Consider the following 17,130-nt stretch of genomic DNA (forward strand, 5'->3'; position numbering starts at 1 on the left):
TTGCTGTAACACTTAAAAAAGTAACCTGTTCCCTGCATCCTTTGTCATATGTCGGGGCAGGCATTCTGCTCTGTGTGTGGGTGAGGGAGGCTTTTGTTGACTTTCTGGGTAGAGCCAAGTTATGGGCTCAGCCATCAGACACAAGGGATCAAATATGCTGACTCACGGCTGTACCTAGTGATGGCTTCACTCCAGCCTAGCAAGTAAACATGAGTGGAACAACATAAAAACGTTTAACACTCCAAGGCCTCATTGCCAATGTAGCCAGCTGTAAAAGTACTGTCACAACTTCAGCAGGCTAGAAATTGAATTTAAGGACCTATTCAATCGGTAATATACCAAAAAATATAGAATGTGATCATTTAGGGAGAACTACATGGTCAGTCTCTATGACCTTTATTGATGCTTTAGTTGAAGTCTGTCATTTATAACCCTGACTGTATTTAAAAACCTGCATGCGTATAGTTAGGGCTACCACACATGGAACACAATTTTAAGTAAACGCTGGAAGTTGTGAAACTCAAGTTTTACAACTGCACATGTTTGTTACAGTCAGGCAATTCTAAGGGCTCTCTCTGCTGGTAAACTACAAACAAGAGGAACATCCAGTGCTCTCTCAAATAAAGTTAAAAGAAAAGGAGTACTTGTGGTACCGTAGAGACTAACAAGTGCCACAAGTACTCCTTTTCTTTTTACGGATACAGACTAACACGGCTGCTACTCTGAAACCTGTCAAATAAAGTTATTAACCTTTAGCATGCAGGACCTAGAAAGTACTCTAGGGCAGTGGTTTTCAACCCTTTTTCATTTGTGGACCCCTAAAAAATTTCAAATGGCAGTGTGGCTCCCTTTGGAAATCAGATAGGGTTGTCAACCCTCTGGGATTGCCCTGGAGCCTCCAGGAATTACAGATTAATCTTTAACTAGAGATGATGTCATGTGATGAAACCTCCAGGAATATCTCCAACCAAAACTGGCAACTGTTCTATGGTAATGACAACCTTTCGCAGACCCCTTAGACATAGTGTGTGGACCCCAGAGGTCCACGAACCACAGGTTGTAAACCACTGCTCTAGGTGTTAATACAGAAGCTTCTGATGCTCTTAGAGAGACCTGAGGATTTATGATATGCCATAGATTAAGCATAGGAACTGACTTTTCAGGGTTGGATTCTCCCCCTGGAGAGATGGTCCTGTTTCCCAGTAGAAACAAACTGCAGGCAGGTTCCTTCAAAATTCCCCAGGTCGCCTACTCCAGGGAGTCCTGTGTCCAAGAGTCTCTCTCTCTGTTCCCTCTCAGGGTCATATTCACAACTGCTTCTCCAGGGTTTCTGCTCAGCCCACACGTTTTAGCTCTGATCTGCTGTGTGGCTTGGGCAGCCCCTCCATTGGTTGTAGCTGTCTCAACAACATATGCATAGAATCATAGAATATCAGGGTTGGAAGAGACCCCAGGAGGTCATCTAGTCCAACCCCTGCTCAAAGCAGGACCAACCCCAACTAAATCATCCCAGCCAGGGCTTTGTCAAGCCGGGCCTTAAAAACCTCTAAAGGATGGAGATTCCACCACCTCCCTAGGCTCCTGGAGACAATCCAGTGAGTGATGGGCAGTGAGGGGGAGAAGAGCTGGTGGCGGGGGTGGGGCAGGGCCTTGGGGGTCTGGTTGCCAGCAATTAGAAAGGTGGCAACCCTAGGCCTAGAAGAGCTGTTGTTACCTACTGTAGGAGGACAGCCTTTTTAAATCCTGCCTGCCCTGTCAGAGAGGGGGCAGCAGTAACAGCCTGGTCAAGCCCAGTATCACCATGCAGCAGTAGCACGGGGAGCAGGGAGCCTTGGCCAGCCTAGAAGGGGGAGGAGTCTGGTAACTGGGCCTATCTTGGGTCAAGGTCTTAGTATCATTCAACATTTATTTTGCAGGGCGGCTATCAGGTCCGGGGGCTACTGTAGTAGGAGCTGCAAACTCCTTGTTGTCCGTCTGCCAAGCAGCAGCAGATTGCAGGGCCTTACAGGTCAGTTTCTCATTGGAGGAGGGAATCAGTGACATGGAATCTAGGTATTTGGTCTCTTATGTACACTATTACGTACAAAAATTGCACTAAGAATGCCAAATCAAACACAAGTTAGGAAATGCCAAAAATGAAGGCTACCCCTTTCAATCTTATTTTGCCCCACTTGTGCCTGTGCGTTATGATAGTCTTTCATTACACAATCACATACTTTTTTCTGCCTCGTTCATTGCACAGGATGAATGATGTTGGGGGATGAATCAGGGTTGTGTAGTAATATAGACCATTGTCTGTAGGCCCTGTTGTTGTCTGTCTCCTGGCACTGTTGTTGCAGAAGCTGGAATGTGTGTAATATATATGTACTTTGAGCAGGGGATTGAACTAGATGACCTCCTGAGGTCTCTTCCAACCCTGATATTCTATATGAGAATTAAATCCTGTGGCACCTTATTGATCCCCCGCAACTTGGGTTATCAGCAGGGTTTGGAACTCCACCTTTAAAGCATAGATGTCTTCCACGTGAGCTAACAGAGTCACTAGTAGTCGCTGTGTGCGTGGATCAGGCACTAGAGAGAGAGGAGACATACTTTGCAAGTGGGTTCCACAGCTGTTTGCTGAGAGCAGAGGAGTGTTGAGTCTATGGACACCTGGGTCCCATTCACGTTCTGAGGAGTGTGCTACAGAGGTCACAAACCCTTCTGTCCCTGTCCCTTACAGCCTATCAGACCCCCTACCCTCACAGTCATTGCAGTCAGGCTGCAGCCTCCTCCAGGGGCCAGCAGAGGGCACTGAGAGAACAGGAGAGACAGTCTCTCTACTTGCAGTTTCTGTGTTCAGGAACATGGCAAGCCACTCGCCCTGGGAACAGCAATTGCAGGGTAAGTCTTACTCAGCCTCTGCATCCCTGGGACAGAGCACAACCACTTTTGGCAGTATCTTCAGAGAATTTAGCTGCCAAATTCTGACTAGTCTCTACTGAGCATGTGCAAACCAGGATGTTTCACTGACACACGTTGGCCAAATTTTCCCAGGGCTGGCAAGAGGCACTTCCCTAACTCTAGAGTGGCCCCCAGCCAAATATCAAGTGCCAGGCTCCACAGTCCGGAGACTCCAGAGCTCGCCAACAAAACAGTTAAGCATCCTTAACACAAGCAAACATCCTCTTTTTCTTCAGTCAGGTTCTGAGAAACGACTGAATCATTTTTGCAGAATCTTTCCCCAAAAATTCAGCCAGAGGCAGACACTCAACATGCACTATTTCCACCCAAACCAATCCAGAAAATGGATGTCAAAAAAAAAAAAAAAGCTAAAACCGTGTCTGCAGCAGCTTGCGAAAAGCAGTATCCAGCAGGAGTTTTACACAGCAGTGGACGGAAGCTCCTCTGTATCCCCTACAGTGTTACTGTTGATCAGAAAAGGGTCTATAGACAGGCATCTATAATCGGGTATTCACCAAACAAGAGAGATGAAAATACACAACAGTATAGCGACTGCTTTACTTGTGACGAAACAAAAACGGTGACTTCTTGTTTCACTATGCCACTGAAAACCATGAAGCACATCGCTCCCTAAATTTTGACTTGACAGGCCTTTAATTTCACAAATATCCCTCCTCAAAAACTGGACAACCAAAAGCTAAGGGAATTCTTCAGATGGGATGCAGCAAATGGAGCGATTCCTTCATCAACCCAGCAGAGATCATTTTTTACCTAACGCTGCCCAGTGTCACAAGCAGGAGATTATGGAATGAGTGAAGCAGTCAGGTTGCTTGTCTGGTCACTGACTAATCAACTGATGCCCATGCTCAGAAGGTTAACCAGGTGCCTGAATGGGCCACATTTGGGCCACATTCTCACATTGAGAATGCCACACTCAGGGCAGACTGCAAGAATTAGGGCAGACAATCCCCAAATAATTAGATTCACCAAGCCAGTAACAAGAGAGCAGTCCCACACTGGTTAACCAGAAGCCAAACACAGTCCCTGTTAGGCATTCCAGCTCCCATCCCAACAAACAGGTCTAATGTAGCAAGAGGCTAGTGAAAACCCATTTCACCATATGCGAGGTTCTACTAATCCCAAAGGATCAGACACGTATCCCCATGTCAACGTGAAGCTCAGATCTTACCCAGATCTTACGTCAGCCAATCCTTAGTAAACTCACTAAAGGTTTCTTAAGAACAGAAAAGAAGAGAGTTCTAAATGGCTAATAGATCGTATACATACAAATGACAGTAAAGTCTTTATATCAGGCGTGTAGCAGTGATGGAATAGACAGCTGGCTTGTAAAGTTTCTCTGGTGACTTCCACAAGATTGGAAGGCTCCTCAGTCCATAGTTCAAGATGCTTCTTTTTGTTGTAAATCCACAGTCCAGAGAATTAGAGCAGGAAGGCAACAAAATGGAGTGTCTCTGTGATCTCTTATATCCTCTGTCCTGTGCATGGAAATGAACTGTCCCAAACAAAGCCCACAGCCCCTGTACATGGAAAGTCACTGGCCCAAGATGGAGTCGAGGGTCACATGAGCATATCACCTGCCCTGACATGTTTTGCTGAATAACAGCCAATGGCCACCATTGACTCCTTGCTGTCTGAAGCATCCCCAGGAAGAGATACCAGGGTGGGATGAGTTTTTTCAATGGCCCATTGTGAGAGTGGAGTGCTCTTGATGGGCCATCAACACGTAGCTATCTAGCCCTAATGTAAATTTATCTGGGGAGGTGTCTCTCAGGAATATGACACACATTTAAGATACCAGTAGCCAATATTCATAACTTCAGATACAAAGATGACACATGCACATAAACAAGATAATCATACTTAGCAAATCATAAGTTTTCTACAGACACTTTACATGACATATTTTGTACAAGATTTGTTGCAATTGTATAACAGTGGTAGCAACAATGATACAAATGATCATCTTTCTTATACACAGCATCACGGTCGGTATTACATATTTTGTTTGTTTTTCACGGCCTAAATGGTGAAAATGCACCTGACTTGAAACTGAAAGCCGTCCTCACTTTTACAGTTTACCTATTGGTATGGCCCTACCAAATTCACGGCCAAGAAAAACGTGTCATGGACCATGAAATCTGGTCTCCCCCCATGAAATCTGGTCTTTTGTGTGCTTTTACCCTATACTATACAGATTTCATGGGGGAGACCAGCGTTTCTCAAATTGGGGGTCCTGACCCAAAAGGGAGTTGCAGAGGGATCGCAAGGTTATTTTAGGGAGGTCACAGTATTGCCACCCTTACTTCTGCGCTGCCTTCAGAGCTGGGCAGCCAGAGAGCAGCAGCTGGGGACCGGGCACCCAGCTCTGAAGGCAGTGTCCCGCCAGCAGCAGCCCAGAAGTAAGGGGGCAATGTAAGCATGTGGGACTCACCCCTGGGGCACCTCCTGCTGGTATCCTGTGAATTAGCTCTACTTCCAGCCTTGGAGCACCCTCTGCAGGCCAGTGTCCCACTTACCCCTGGCAGTAACCCCTCACTTGTAGGGTCTCCCCTCCCCGGGGAACCCCCACCCCCTACCCCTAGCTCGCCTCAGTCGTAGGCTACTGCCAGTCACCCGCTAGCCTCATGCCCTGCTGCAGACTGCAGTATAAGCCACTCATCACAAACAAGGTTGGGTTTGGACTTGCTGCCTCTGTCTAACCTTGGGCTGTCCCCTGCAACCCCAGTACCTGTTGGGCCTAATGCTAGGCTGCAGCCTGGGGCTTTCCTGGCCAGAGCTCCCCAGCTCCTCAGGCCCTTCCCCAGCCCTCCTCCAATCCTGGTACTCTGCTTAGGTCCCTGCAGCCAGGTCCCTACCCCTCAGAAGCTAGAGAGAGTCTCCTGAGCTTCATTCTAGCAGCCCCTTCATAGGGCCAGCCGAGTCTGTTTGGGGCATGGCCACAGCTGAGGCTGCCTCCCAATCAGCGCAGCCTAAGTGTCCCAGCGGCAGCCCTCTCCCAGGGCTGGCTTTTAACCCCTTTGGGCCGGGAGTGGGTGACCACCCCGCTACAGGAGGGAGAGGTCAGTCTGCTCGGGCTGCCCTGCTGGCTGGAGCTCTCTCCCTTCCTGGGCTGCTGCTGGTGCTGTTTGGAGCTCCCTCCCTGGGCTGTTGCTGCTGGATGGAGCTCTCTGCCTCCCGCCCTGGAAGACCACTGCTGGCTGGGACCCCGTCTGGGAGCCACTGCTGTTGCTGCTACTGCTGTGGGGAAAGGGGGGCTTTGCCGGCCTGCCCCCCCATCCCCACCCCTCTGGAGGGAGGAGGAGCGAGGACCCCACCACCACCACTACCGTTGTCACCCCTTCTGCCTGGGTCCCCACCTGGCTGGCTGCCCACCGCCCGCTTGCTGCTGCTCCTGAGCTGGCTGCCTCCTCGAGGAGGAAGACCGCTGCGAGGAATTGTGGAGGGGGTTGGTTCTTGGCCTGAGTGACTTTAACAGCTGTGCTCTTGGGGTGGTGGTAGCTTTTTGCTGCTGTGGGGGGCCGGGGGAGAGGCGTGGAGCCCTCCCCCAGTCCTGTTGCCCCCCCCCCCCGCCATATCTTCCTTCACCACCACCACCCCTTTTTGCCACCGCCCCCTCCACCAACCCAGCTGACCATCAACACCTGCTGCTCGCCCCTCAACGGGGCTGCTTGCTTCCTCGCCCACCACCATCCAGGACTGTTTCCAGCAGCGAGCAAGGACTGGAGTGAGCCCCACAAGTGCTCGTGGGTGCACTCCCCCCCTCCTTTGTTTGGACTTGGCCCCCCTCCCTCAGTTGCATTTGGGTGGGGGGTCTCCCCATTACCCCCCAGCCCAGTTTTTTTTTTCCTCCCTTCCTCCCATAGCTCCCCGAAAGAATTTTCCTTGGTTGTTTGCCTGTCCCACCCTGGCCCCATCCTAGGATCCTGGGTCTGTTAGTGTGCCTACCCCGCCCTAACCCTTCCAAGTTTGTCACTCCCTTCCCACCCTTCCCTGGAGTTTGGTTCCCCCCTGCCTTTGTGCTCTACTTGCCCACCCTCAGTTGTTTGCTGTTCCCCCTGGCCCTCCCTGCCCCATCCAACCCACAGTTTGGTGTGCCCATGTCCCTTTTCAGAGCGCTTGTGCCCCATTCCCCCTTTTAAGTTGTCTATCCTGATCACTGCACCTCCCCTGATGCAATTTTAGTCCTTCCCCTTCCGAGTGCAGCCGGAGGAGCCAGCGCCCCGCCCTGCGCCCGTGATTGTCCCCCTCTCCTTTGTTGTCCCCGTGTCCTCCTGTGGTTAGCGCCCTCCTCCCCTGCCTGCAGCCTAGCGGGGAGGAGTGGTTGCTTCTTCCCTTCCCCCGGTGCCCCTCTCCATTTCCCTCCTCCGCTCACGCTGGTACCCTCCCTCCTGCATACAGTCTAGCAGGGGGGAGTGGTTTGCCCTGTCCCACCTTTCCTACTCCCACTACCCTGTCTGTTGGACCCTCCTCCCCTGCCTGCCGTCTAGTGGGGAGGAGTAGTTGTCCATTGTCCCACCCCCAATTTAGGGCCTCCTCCTGCTTCTTTCTACCATGGCGGAGGACCCTACCTCTGCCCCTGGTCCCGACCCTGCCCCTGCCCCCGCTGCTCCCATTGTTCCTCCCCTGCCACCACCCTTGCCCGCCCCAGTGGCTACCCTCTTGGCCACCACTAGCCTAGACTCCGCTGCTGCCATGGCTGCCCCTTCCACCGGCAAAAAGGGCCAGGGGAATAAAAAGGGCAAAGGCCCCACCCAGAAAACAAAACCTCCCGTTGGCGGGGCTGCCCTCCCTGCCCTGGCCCCGACATCTGCCGCCGCCCCTTCCTCCCCAGCCGTTCCCTCCACCGGCTCTGGGGGCGCTCCATCCCTAGCCCCAAGAGCGTACGCCCAGGTGGCTGTCGCCCCCCCGCATGCCGCTGAGACATCTGCCCCGACTGCCGCCTCCGGTACCGTTCCTGGTGGCCGGGGCCCCTTCCCCTCGCTGACCAGGAGGCACGGTGTCCACTGCCTCCTGGTGTCCGCCTCGCCCCACGTTGAAATGTACGTGCGGGCATTGGCAAGGGTGGTAGGGCCCATGGCCATCGTGGCGGCCTCCAAGATGTACAGCAAGGTTGTGTTCTTCCTAGCGTTGGAGGCTGCCGCTCAGGAGGCGGTAGAGAAGGGCATGGCGGTGGGGGGCGTTTGTTCCCTTAGAACCTTTGGAAGACTTGGGCGTACAGGTGGTATTGACCTCCGTCCCGCCCTTCCTGCCCAACATCACCCTGTTGCCTGCCCTCTCCACCCTGGGGAAACCCATCTCCATCATCAGCCCTCTCCCACTGGGCTGCAAGGACCCTGCCCTCCGCCATGTTCTGTCCTTCCGCCGGCAGGTGCAGATTCAAGTGCCGCCAGCGACGAGTGGTGGGGTGGCGCTCGAGGGGTCCTTCTTGGTGCCCTATCAGGGGGCCCATTACCATGTCCACTAGTCGACAGGGGAGGCCTGGTGTTTCCTCTGCCGGGCGACAGGGCACGTCCGGAGGGACTGCCCCCTGGCCCGGCCCAGAGGAGCGTCCGGGACCCCTGAGACCCGGGAGGGCGCCGGCCCTGTCACCGCCGGCGACCCGGGCAGCCCGGCTGCCACTGCCGCTGCCCCTCCTCCCATGGAGGAGAGGGCGGCGAGACCTCTGCTGGCTGAGGGAGAGGGCTCACCCCAGGGGGAGGTTTCCCTTCCTTCCGTTGTCCCACCCTTGCCGCCCCGAGCCCCGAAACGATCGCCCTTGCCCCCTGGCCCTATCCCTGCTGACCGGCCCTCCACCTCCACTTCGGAGGGCAGGGTGCTTGTCCGGGGGAAGCGCGGCGCCCGTAAGTCATGGGCTCGATCCCTCCCGTCCGACGAGGAGGGAGAGGAGGCCCCCCGAAAAATGCTGCAGGAGGCTGATGCTGTTACGTCTTCTGCCACGCCTCCGGATGGAGCTCAGCAGGGGACGCTGGCTACGGCAGCCATGGCAGCATACGGAGGTGTCACCGCCCCCCTTGTTGAGTCCCCTCCCGAGGAGGCCTCTGCAGGAGTTCCCCCAGCCCCTTTGCCATCTGCACCCCCTGCCATTGTCGATAGCAGAGCTATTACTGCCCTGGCTCCTGACGGGGAGGACTCTGGGGCCGCGGGGACTGGATTTACGTCCATATTCGAGGAGATCGAGGCCCTGGGTCTGACCCCAGTCACCCAGGGGGAGGACGACCCCCAGTCAGTGGGCCTCGATCTGGGTGGTGGCTCAGTTCCACCACCCCCTCCTCCTTCTCCCTGCCCCTCACTCCCAACTGTAGCCCCCGCTCTGGTCCTGGGGTCGCCCCTGGCTCTCCCTCTTTGTCCAGCCACGGATGGCACCTCACCTGAGGCCGCCGGGCCCCTAGAGGCGACGGCCGATGCCGAGCAGTCGGGCCCCGAGCCTGTGGGCGTGCCCTCCAGTGCCCGGACTCAGCGGTTGGCTTCCCCTCCGGAGGGGGGCCCCACTGAAATTTCCGTAGTGCCTGACGCCGTGGCTGCGGGTGACGTACTGTCCACAGCTCCCGTGCCCGGCGTCAGCGAAGGCCCCTCTCTGACCCCTGTCACGTTATCCCCCAATCCCGGCTGAGAGGAGCTGCACCCCGATAACCCGGCTACCAGGGACCATGAATCCATCAGTGTCCCCGTTCCTGTTCCTATCCCTGCTTCCGGCCCCCTTTCTGCCCCGGTCCCAATGTTGGCCCTTGTCCCTGATCCTGTCCCTTCTTCTGTCCTCGTCCCTGACCCCGCCCCTGCCCCGATCCTGTTTCCATCCCCATTGAGTCGCTCGCCCCCTTCCCTGCCACCACCCATACTATTGCCGCCCCCGAGATCGTCTCGTTTCCTCTGTCTACGGACAATTCTCAGGGGGCGGTTTTCATGTCCCCTCTTCCCAACATTATGGGGGCTGCACTATTCCCTCCGCCGCCCGCTCCAGTGCCAGGGATGGGGACGGGCTGCCCGGTGCAACTGCGCCGGGGTTCTGCTCCATGCTTGCCTGTCTCTACAGGCCGCGAAGATGTTTCAGGGGCCGCACCGGAGGATGACACCAGGTTGGCTGCTGCATCCCCCTCTGCACTGAGGGAAGAGCTGCGCCGTTTCCTGCAGGACACTTGTGGCTCAGAGGGCAAGGTGCAGCTTGCTCTCCAGCGCTGGGGGGACTTCCATCACGTCCTCCGGGCTGTGAAGGGCCTTTTGGGGGAGGGGAGAGGGACCAGGAGGCAGGGCCTCATGGCCTACCGGCAGGCCCATAAGTTCCGCGACTCCCTGATGACCTTTGGGGTTGAACATGGGTTGTTGCGGGGCCCGCTGGAGGCCGTCGATTCCCCTGCCCATGAGGATTCACCCCAGCCCTCCCTATGAAGGAATCCCATCTTTGCCACGCTGAACACCAGGGGCTGTAGCATGGGTCTCCGCAGGAGCCAGGTGCTCTCCTTCCTTCAGGAGGGGGGGTACTCTGTGATCTTCCTGCAGGAAACCCACATGGCTCCAGCCGTTGAGGCTAGCTGGCGGCTGGAGTCAGGGGACGAGGTTTACTTTAGCCACCTCGGGGCCCGTTCGGCTGCGGTGGCCACCCTGTTCTCCCCCGAGCTACGGCCTGAGGTGCTGGGGGTAGCCGAGGTCATGCTGGGTCGCCTGTTGCACATCCGGGCTTGCGTGGAGGGGCTGAGAATAAACCTGGTCAACGTTTACGCCCCGAACGCAGGCCCGGAACGAGTGCAGTTCTATCGGCAAGCATCGGCCTTCCTCGGCACCCTGGATCCTCACGAGTACCTGGTCCTGGGCGGGGACTTCAACACCACCCTCGAGGAGCGGGACCGCTCAGGAGTCGAGACATCCCAGGCAGCCGTGGGCGTCCTCAGGGAGATTGTGGATCATCACTCCCTGGTGGACATCTGGCGCGACCACCACCCGGACGACGATGTTAACTTTACTTATGTCCGGGTGGAGGGGGATCGGTCTCGCCACTCCCGGTTGGACTGCATTTATATCTCACGTTTCCATCTGGCACGAGCCTACGCCTCTGGCATCCGGACAGCCCCGTTCTCGGATCACCACTTGGTGACCGTGACAGCCTCTCTCAGTCCGGAGAGGCCGGGGCCGGCCTATTGGCATTTTAATAACAGTTTGTTGGAGAACGTGGGCTTCGTGGCGTCCTTCCGGGAGTTCTGGCTGGCCTGGCGGGGTCAGCGGCGTGCCTTTCCCTCGGCGAGGCAGTGGTGGGCTGTGGGGAAGGTGCTCACGGCTCTTCTGCCGCGACTACACCTGGTGCGCCACCCGGCAGAGGGATGCGGTGATAGGGCAGTTGGAACGGGAGGTTTTAGAGCTAGAGAGGCGTCTCGCCTCCAGCCCCGAGGATCCACCCCTCCGCAGCGTACTGGGAGAAGTGGGAGGAGCTCCGGGACCTGGAGGACCATCGAGCCCAGAGCGCTTTTGTTCGATCCCGCATCCGCCTCCTTCGGGAGATGGATCACGGCTCCCGCTTCTTCTATGCCCTGGAGAAGAGGAGGGGGGCCAAAAAGCACATCACCTGCCTCCTGGTGGAGGACGGGACCCCCCTCACGGATCCGGAGGAGATGCGTGGAAGGGCCAGGGCTTCTACACTAACCTTTTCTCCCCGGATCTGACCGACGCCGATGCCTGCAGGGTGCTCTGGACCGAACTCCCGATGGTCAGCGCGGGCGACCGGGACCGGCTGGAGCTGCCTCTCTCTGGTCGAGCTCTCGGAAGCCCTCCGTCGCATGCCCACTAACAAATCTCCGGGCATGGATGGGCTGACCGTGGAGTTCTACCGCGTGTTCTGGGACGTCCTCGGCCCGGACCTTGTCATCGTCTGGGCCGAGTCCTTGCAAAGCAGGGTCCTCCCTCTCTCGTGCAGGCGAGCTGTGCTCGCCTTATTGCCGAAGAAGGGGGACCTCCGTGATTTACGGAATTGTTGTCCCGTCTCACTCCTCAGCATGGACTACAAGGTCGTAGCGAAGGCCATCTTGCTGCAGCTGGGGTCCATGCTGGCAGACGTGGTCCATCCCGACCAGACCTACACCATCCTGGGCCGTACCATCTTTGACAACTTGTATTTGGTCCGGGACCTCTTGGAGCTGGGGCGTGGGGATGGTCTGTCGTTCGCCCTCCTGTCCCTGGACCAGGAGAAGGCGTTCGACAGGGTGGACGACGGGTATCTCCTGGGCACCCTGCGGGCGTTTGGCTTCGGGCCCCAGTTTGTGGGCTTTCTCCAGGTGCTGTATGCTGACGCGGAGTGTCTGGTCAGGCTCAACTGGACCCTGACCGAGCCAGTCAGCTTCGGGCGGGGAGTACAGCAAGGGTGCCCCCTCTTGGACCAGCTGTACGCTCTGGGGCTCGAGCCCTTCCTCCGTCTCCTCTGCCGGAGTTTGACGGGGTTGGTGCTTCGGGAGCCGGAGCTGCGGCTGGTCCTGTCGACATACGCCGACAACGTGCTCTTTGTGGTCCAGGACCTGGACGACCTGGTGCGGGTGGAGGCCTGCCAGGTCATGTACTCGGCAGCCTCCTCCGCCTGGGTCAACTGGGTCAAGAGCTCTGGCCTGGTGGTTGGGGATGGGTGGCAGGCAAGCTCCCTCCCACCCGCGCTTCAAGCCATTCGGTGGAGCGCGGGTCCGCTGCTCTATCTTGGCGTTTATTTATCCGCCACGCATCCTTCTCCGCCGGAGAACTGGCAGGATTTGGAGGCCAGGGTGGATGAGCGGCTGCGGAGATGGACAGGACTGTTCCGGTGTCTCTCCCTGCGAGGGAGGGCGCTGGTGCTGAACCAACTGGACCTGTCCATGCTCTGGCACCGTCTCAACACCCTGAGCCCAGCCCCGAGGATCCTGGCCAGGCTCCAGAGGATGGCTCTGGAGTTCTTCTGGCCGGGGCTGCACTGGGTCTCTGCAGGGGCTTTGAGTCTTCCCCTGGAGGAGGGAGGACAGGGCCTGGTTTGCTTGCTCCAGGCCCTGCAGAGGCTCCTTTATAGTGCAGGTAGTCCGGCGTGGAGTACGTTGATGCACACCTTCCTCCGCTGCCTCCGAGGGCTCCGATATGACCAGCAGCTCTTTTTTCTCCATCTGAGAGGCCTTCCGCGAGACCTCTCTGAGCTGCTGGTCTTCTACCAGGACCTCCTCCGGACCTGGAAACTTTTTTCGGTGACCAGGTCATTTGTGGCCACCGAGGGAGTGGACCTCCTCGCGGACCCCCTGCTATACAACCTCGATCTTCGAGTGCAGGTGGCGGAGTCTCCCGCGGTGTGTCGGAGGTTGGTCCTGGCAGAAACCACCAGAGTTGGAGACCTCCTGGACTATGACAGGGGGGATTGGGTGGAGCCCCGCGCGCTTGGATGCCGCATGGGGCTTTCCACCCTTCCGACCCCTAGGCGCGTACTCCGGGAGGTGAAGGCCGCCTTGTCACCCGATTCTCTCGCTTTCATGCGGCGAGCCCTGCGAGAGGGCACTCCCCACCCACCCCTCACCCCTTGCCCTGCGGACATTTTTCTCGGGCCCCTGTCCCGCGAGCCCCCCCAGCCTCCCCGCTCCCACACTCCGAGCCGGCTCACACCCTGCAGGTGGTCCGGATTCGAACCGCACCCAGAAACCATCTGTACACACTCGTGCTCCATACCTTACATTTCCTCACCCTCATGTCCCGCCCCGACACCAAATGGCGGGACTGTCTTCCACCTAAAGAGGGTGAGGAGCCCTGGTGGGCCAGCCTTTATTCCACCTTGGTCCCACGGCCCGCCGGGGACATTAGTTGGCAGCTCCTTCATGGAGCCGTGAGCACGGGCGTGCACCTGGCGCGGTTCACCCCTACACCTGAGGCCTGCCCCTTTTGCGGCGTGAGGGAGAACCTGGCACATGCCTGTCTCGAATGCACCAGGTTGCAGCTCCTGGTTCCTATTCCGACTCCTCCAGAACCTCTTGTTGAGGTTCTGGCTGCACTTTTCCCCACACTTGTTCCTTTTTGCACACCCTGTCCGTGGCCCCACGAAGTCGCGAGACCTCCTCGTCAACCTCCTCCTGGCTCTGGCCAAAGTCTCCATCTACAGTACCTGGAGGAGGATGTTGGACGAGGGGGTGCTCTGCGACTGCGGGGCCTATTTCCGTTCCTCCCTAGTTTCACGCATCTGGGCAGAGTTCCACTGGGCAGCATCCGCTGGCTCCCTCGACAGCTTTGAGGAGCAGTGGGCGCTGTCCGGGGTCCTATGCTCGGTGTCCTCATCCGGCATCCTTAATTTGAACCTTTGACCCTCACTCCTGTCCCTGTTTTTCATTAGTTGTCCCCCGTAATCAGTTGGTCCCTGGGTCCAGTGGTCCCTCCCACTAGGCTGGGGGAGGGGCCTTTAGCAGTGGGTGGGCTTGCGCCCACCCACTTCCTGGGTTTTTCCAATACGACCCCGCTACAGGCAGTACCATACCATCCACCCTTACTTCTGCTGTGCTGCTGGCAGTGGCTCTGCCTTCAGAGCTGGGCTCCCGGCCAGCAACGGCCGCTCTCCAGCTGCCCAGCTCTGAAGGCAGCGCCACCGCCAGCAGCAGTGCAGAAGTAAGAGTAGCAGTACCGCAACCCCCCCTACAATAACCTTGCAACCCCCCACAACTCCTTTTTGGGCCAGGACCCCGACAATTACACCACTGTGAAATTTCAGACTTAAATAGCTGAAATCATGAAATTAACGATTTTTAAAATCCTATGACGCTGAAATTGACCAAAATAGACTGTGAATTTGGTAGGGCCCTACCTATAGGCTTTTAATTACACCACCATTGCAAAAGCTATTGTAAAGAGCTTGAATACGATTTGAGGACTTCAATAGCACAGATATAGGTGAGAGGTTTTTTGCAGGAGTGGTGGGTGAAATTCTGTGGCCTGCGTTGTGCAGGAGGTCAGACTAGATGATCATAATGGTCCCTTCTGACCTAAATATCTATGAATCTATGAATACTTTTGGGTGTGGATTTTGATGATAGTGCATTTATCACTGACAATGCATCCCACATGTCTAAAGCTTACCTTCAAGTGCTTCAGGGATTCCTGCCGAATTCATTTATTTTATCTTTAGCCCTCACATAGTAGCTAGCCCAGGCTAGTGACATCTGGAGGCCCAATTTCCCAGACATTTAAGAAGCTAACAGGCAAAAGTTTTTAAAATTTTGAGCAGAAAATTGCATTTTAAAGAACATCCACAAAGGGCAGGGCAGGCTGTGGGTTCAAATCCTCCTCTGAAATCGCCCTGTGAACCATTCCAGCGACTGCAGTGTTGAACCCTCATTGAATAGATAGTAGTCCTGCCTTACCAATCCAAGCCTCCAACTGGGATGCTAGCTCTAGTGTGTAGTGCCCTGCGAAAGCGTGGGTAGAGCTGCAACTCGCAGCTCTTCGTGTTTCCAAAATTACAACATGCCATGCCAAGGAAGTAGCCATGGCCCTTGCGGAATGTGATCTATTGCTCTGACCGGGAGGATTTCTAGGTTTCTTTGTAGCTTTCTTCTTTGCACAACCAATAAGCCCCTTAGACACGCATAACGACTGGATGTCGGGAATCTGGGCCTGCAGCAGAGGCAGTCTCCAGGCAAGGGCGCTTGAGCCTTCCCAAAAGTGGGGTGGGCCCTACCTCCCAAGGCCCCGCCCCCACCCCTCCTCTTCCCCTGGAGAGCCCAGGGCAGGTGGAGAGACCTAGGCTCCCCACAGCTGCCCATGTGACTCTCCACAACCCGGCTCCGGCCAGGGGGCGGGGCCTTGGAGCCTCAGGCCAGCCATGATAAGAGCCATGCGGACAGCTGTGGGGTACCGGGGTGGACCCTCCACCTGCCTGCGGTGCAGCGGGTCCAAGAGCAGCCCCTGGCCTGTATCCCCGCCCCCCGGGATCCCCCGCCCAGGGCAAGTGGAGGGTCCATGGCTTCCCACAGCTGCCTGTGCGGCTCTTACCATGGCCGTACTGGAGCTCCAAGGGCCCCCTGGCCAGAGCTGGGTCAATTTCAGAGCCACACAAGCAGCTGTGGTGAACCGGCATGGAGTCGCGGACCCTATACCTGCTCGGGGTGGGACATGGGCTGGGCACTGCTTTCAGTCCCCACACCGTGTGCAGGTGGAGGGTCTCTGCAGCTCCCACAACTGCCCAGGCACCCCGGCCAGGCTCCACGCTGGCCTCGCTGGGAGGTGGGGCCTCAGGGGGAAGAGGAGGGGAAGGGGGTGGGGTCCGCCCTGGCAAAAAGTGGACGGGCCATGTCCATCCACTTTCAAAGCGTGGGAGGGCTATGGCTCCCCCGGCCTCCCCAGTTCCAGTGCCACTGTCTCCAGGCTACTTAATGAGCGCTGCAGGCCTATAGTTAGCTCCATTGCCTGATTGGTTGGAAGAGTCACTAGACCAGCTCTCAAACCCAGCATCTGCTCAAAGCACTCACCCACGGCTGCAACAGCTCCTCTGCTTGCTTGTTCCCAGCCATGCTCCTGCTGTGCCTCGCCGCGGGTAACAGGGTCCTGATCCTCGGCTCCTACTCCTGACTGCTGGCTTCAGCACTGACCCTTGGCTCTGGCATCTGGCCTCTGACGTCATCTGCGACTCCTCAGCTCCAACTCCCGCTCTGACCACTAGGCACAACCACCCACGTGCCAGTCACTGATGCCGGGGAACTCTGTAACTGGGAGGGGATTCTCTTTTACTTTCCCAGTGGAGAAGTGGGACAACAACATGAGCCCTCAGTTTTCCTTAGTCCCTTTACCTTTTTCCCCCTGAGGATCCCTGACCGGGGTGTTTTCAAATCCATGTACAGACCCACCTGTGGATCCAACTGATGTGCTGGAAAGGGGGAAGCAGACAGTGCCAGGGAGTCTGAAGTTGTCTCCAGCCTCTTTTTTGGCCACCATGTTTGGAACCAATATGCTTGTTCCATTTGGGGTACGACCCTCCGTGGGGGCTTTCCTATCACAAGGCCCTTTGGTTTTGGGGACAGAAGGTTTCACCATGGAGGCCATGGGGTCTGAGGGTGTCCAGGTGTGCAGATGGGCTCTGTTAACAGAGGCTGCCCCCTGCAGGCTCCTGCCATGCTAAGAGATCAGCGCTGATGGCTGCGGATCCGGCAGTACCATGATCTTGGCCTTTTCCCTGCTAGTGGAGCTCGGTACTTTGGGTGATCT

Source organism: Chelonia mydas, chromosome 5, assembly GCF_015237465.2.
Source record: "Chelonia mydas isolate rCheMyd1 chromosome 5, rCheMyd1.pri.v2, whole genome shotgun sequence".
Lineage (NCBI taxonomy): Eukaryota > Metazoa > Chordata > Testudines > Cheloniidae > Chelonia > Chelonia mydas.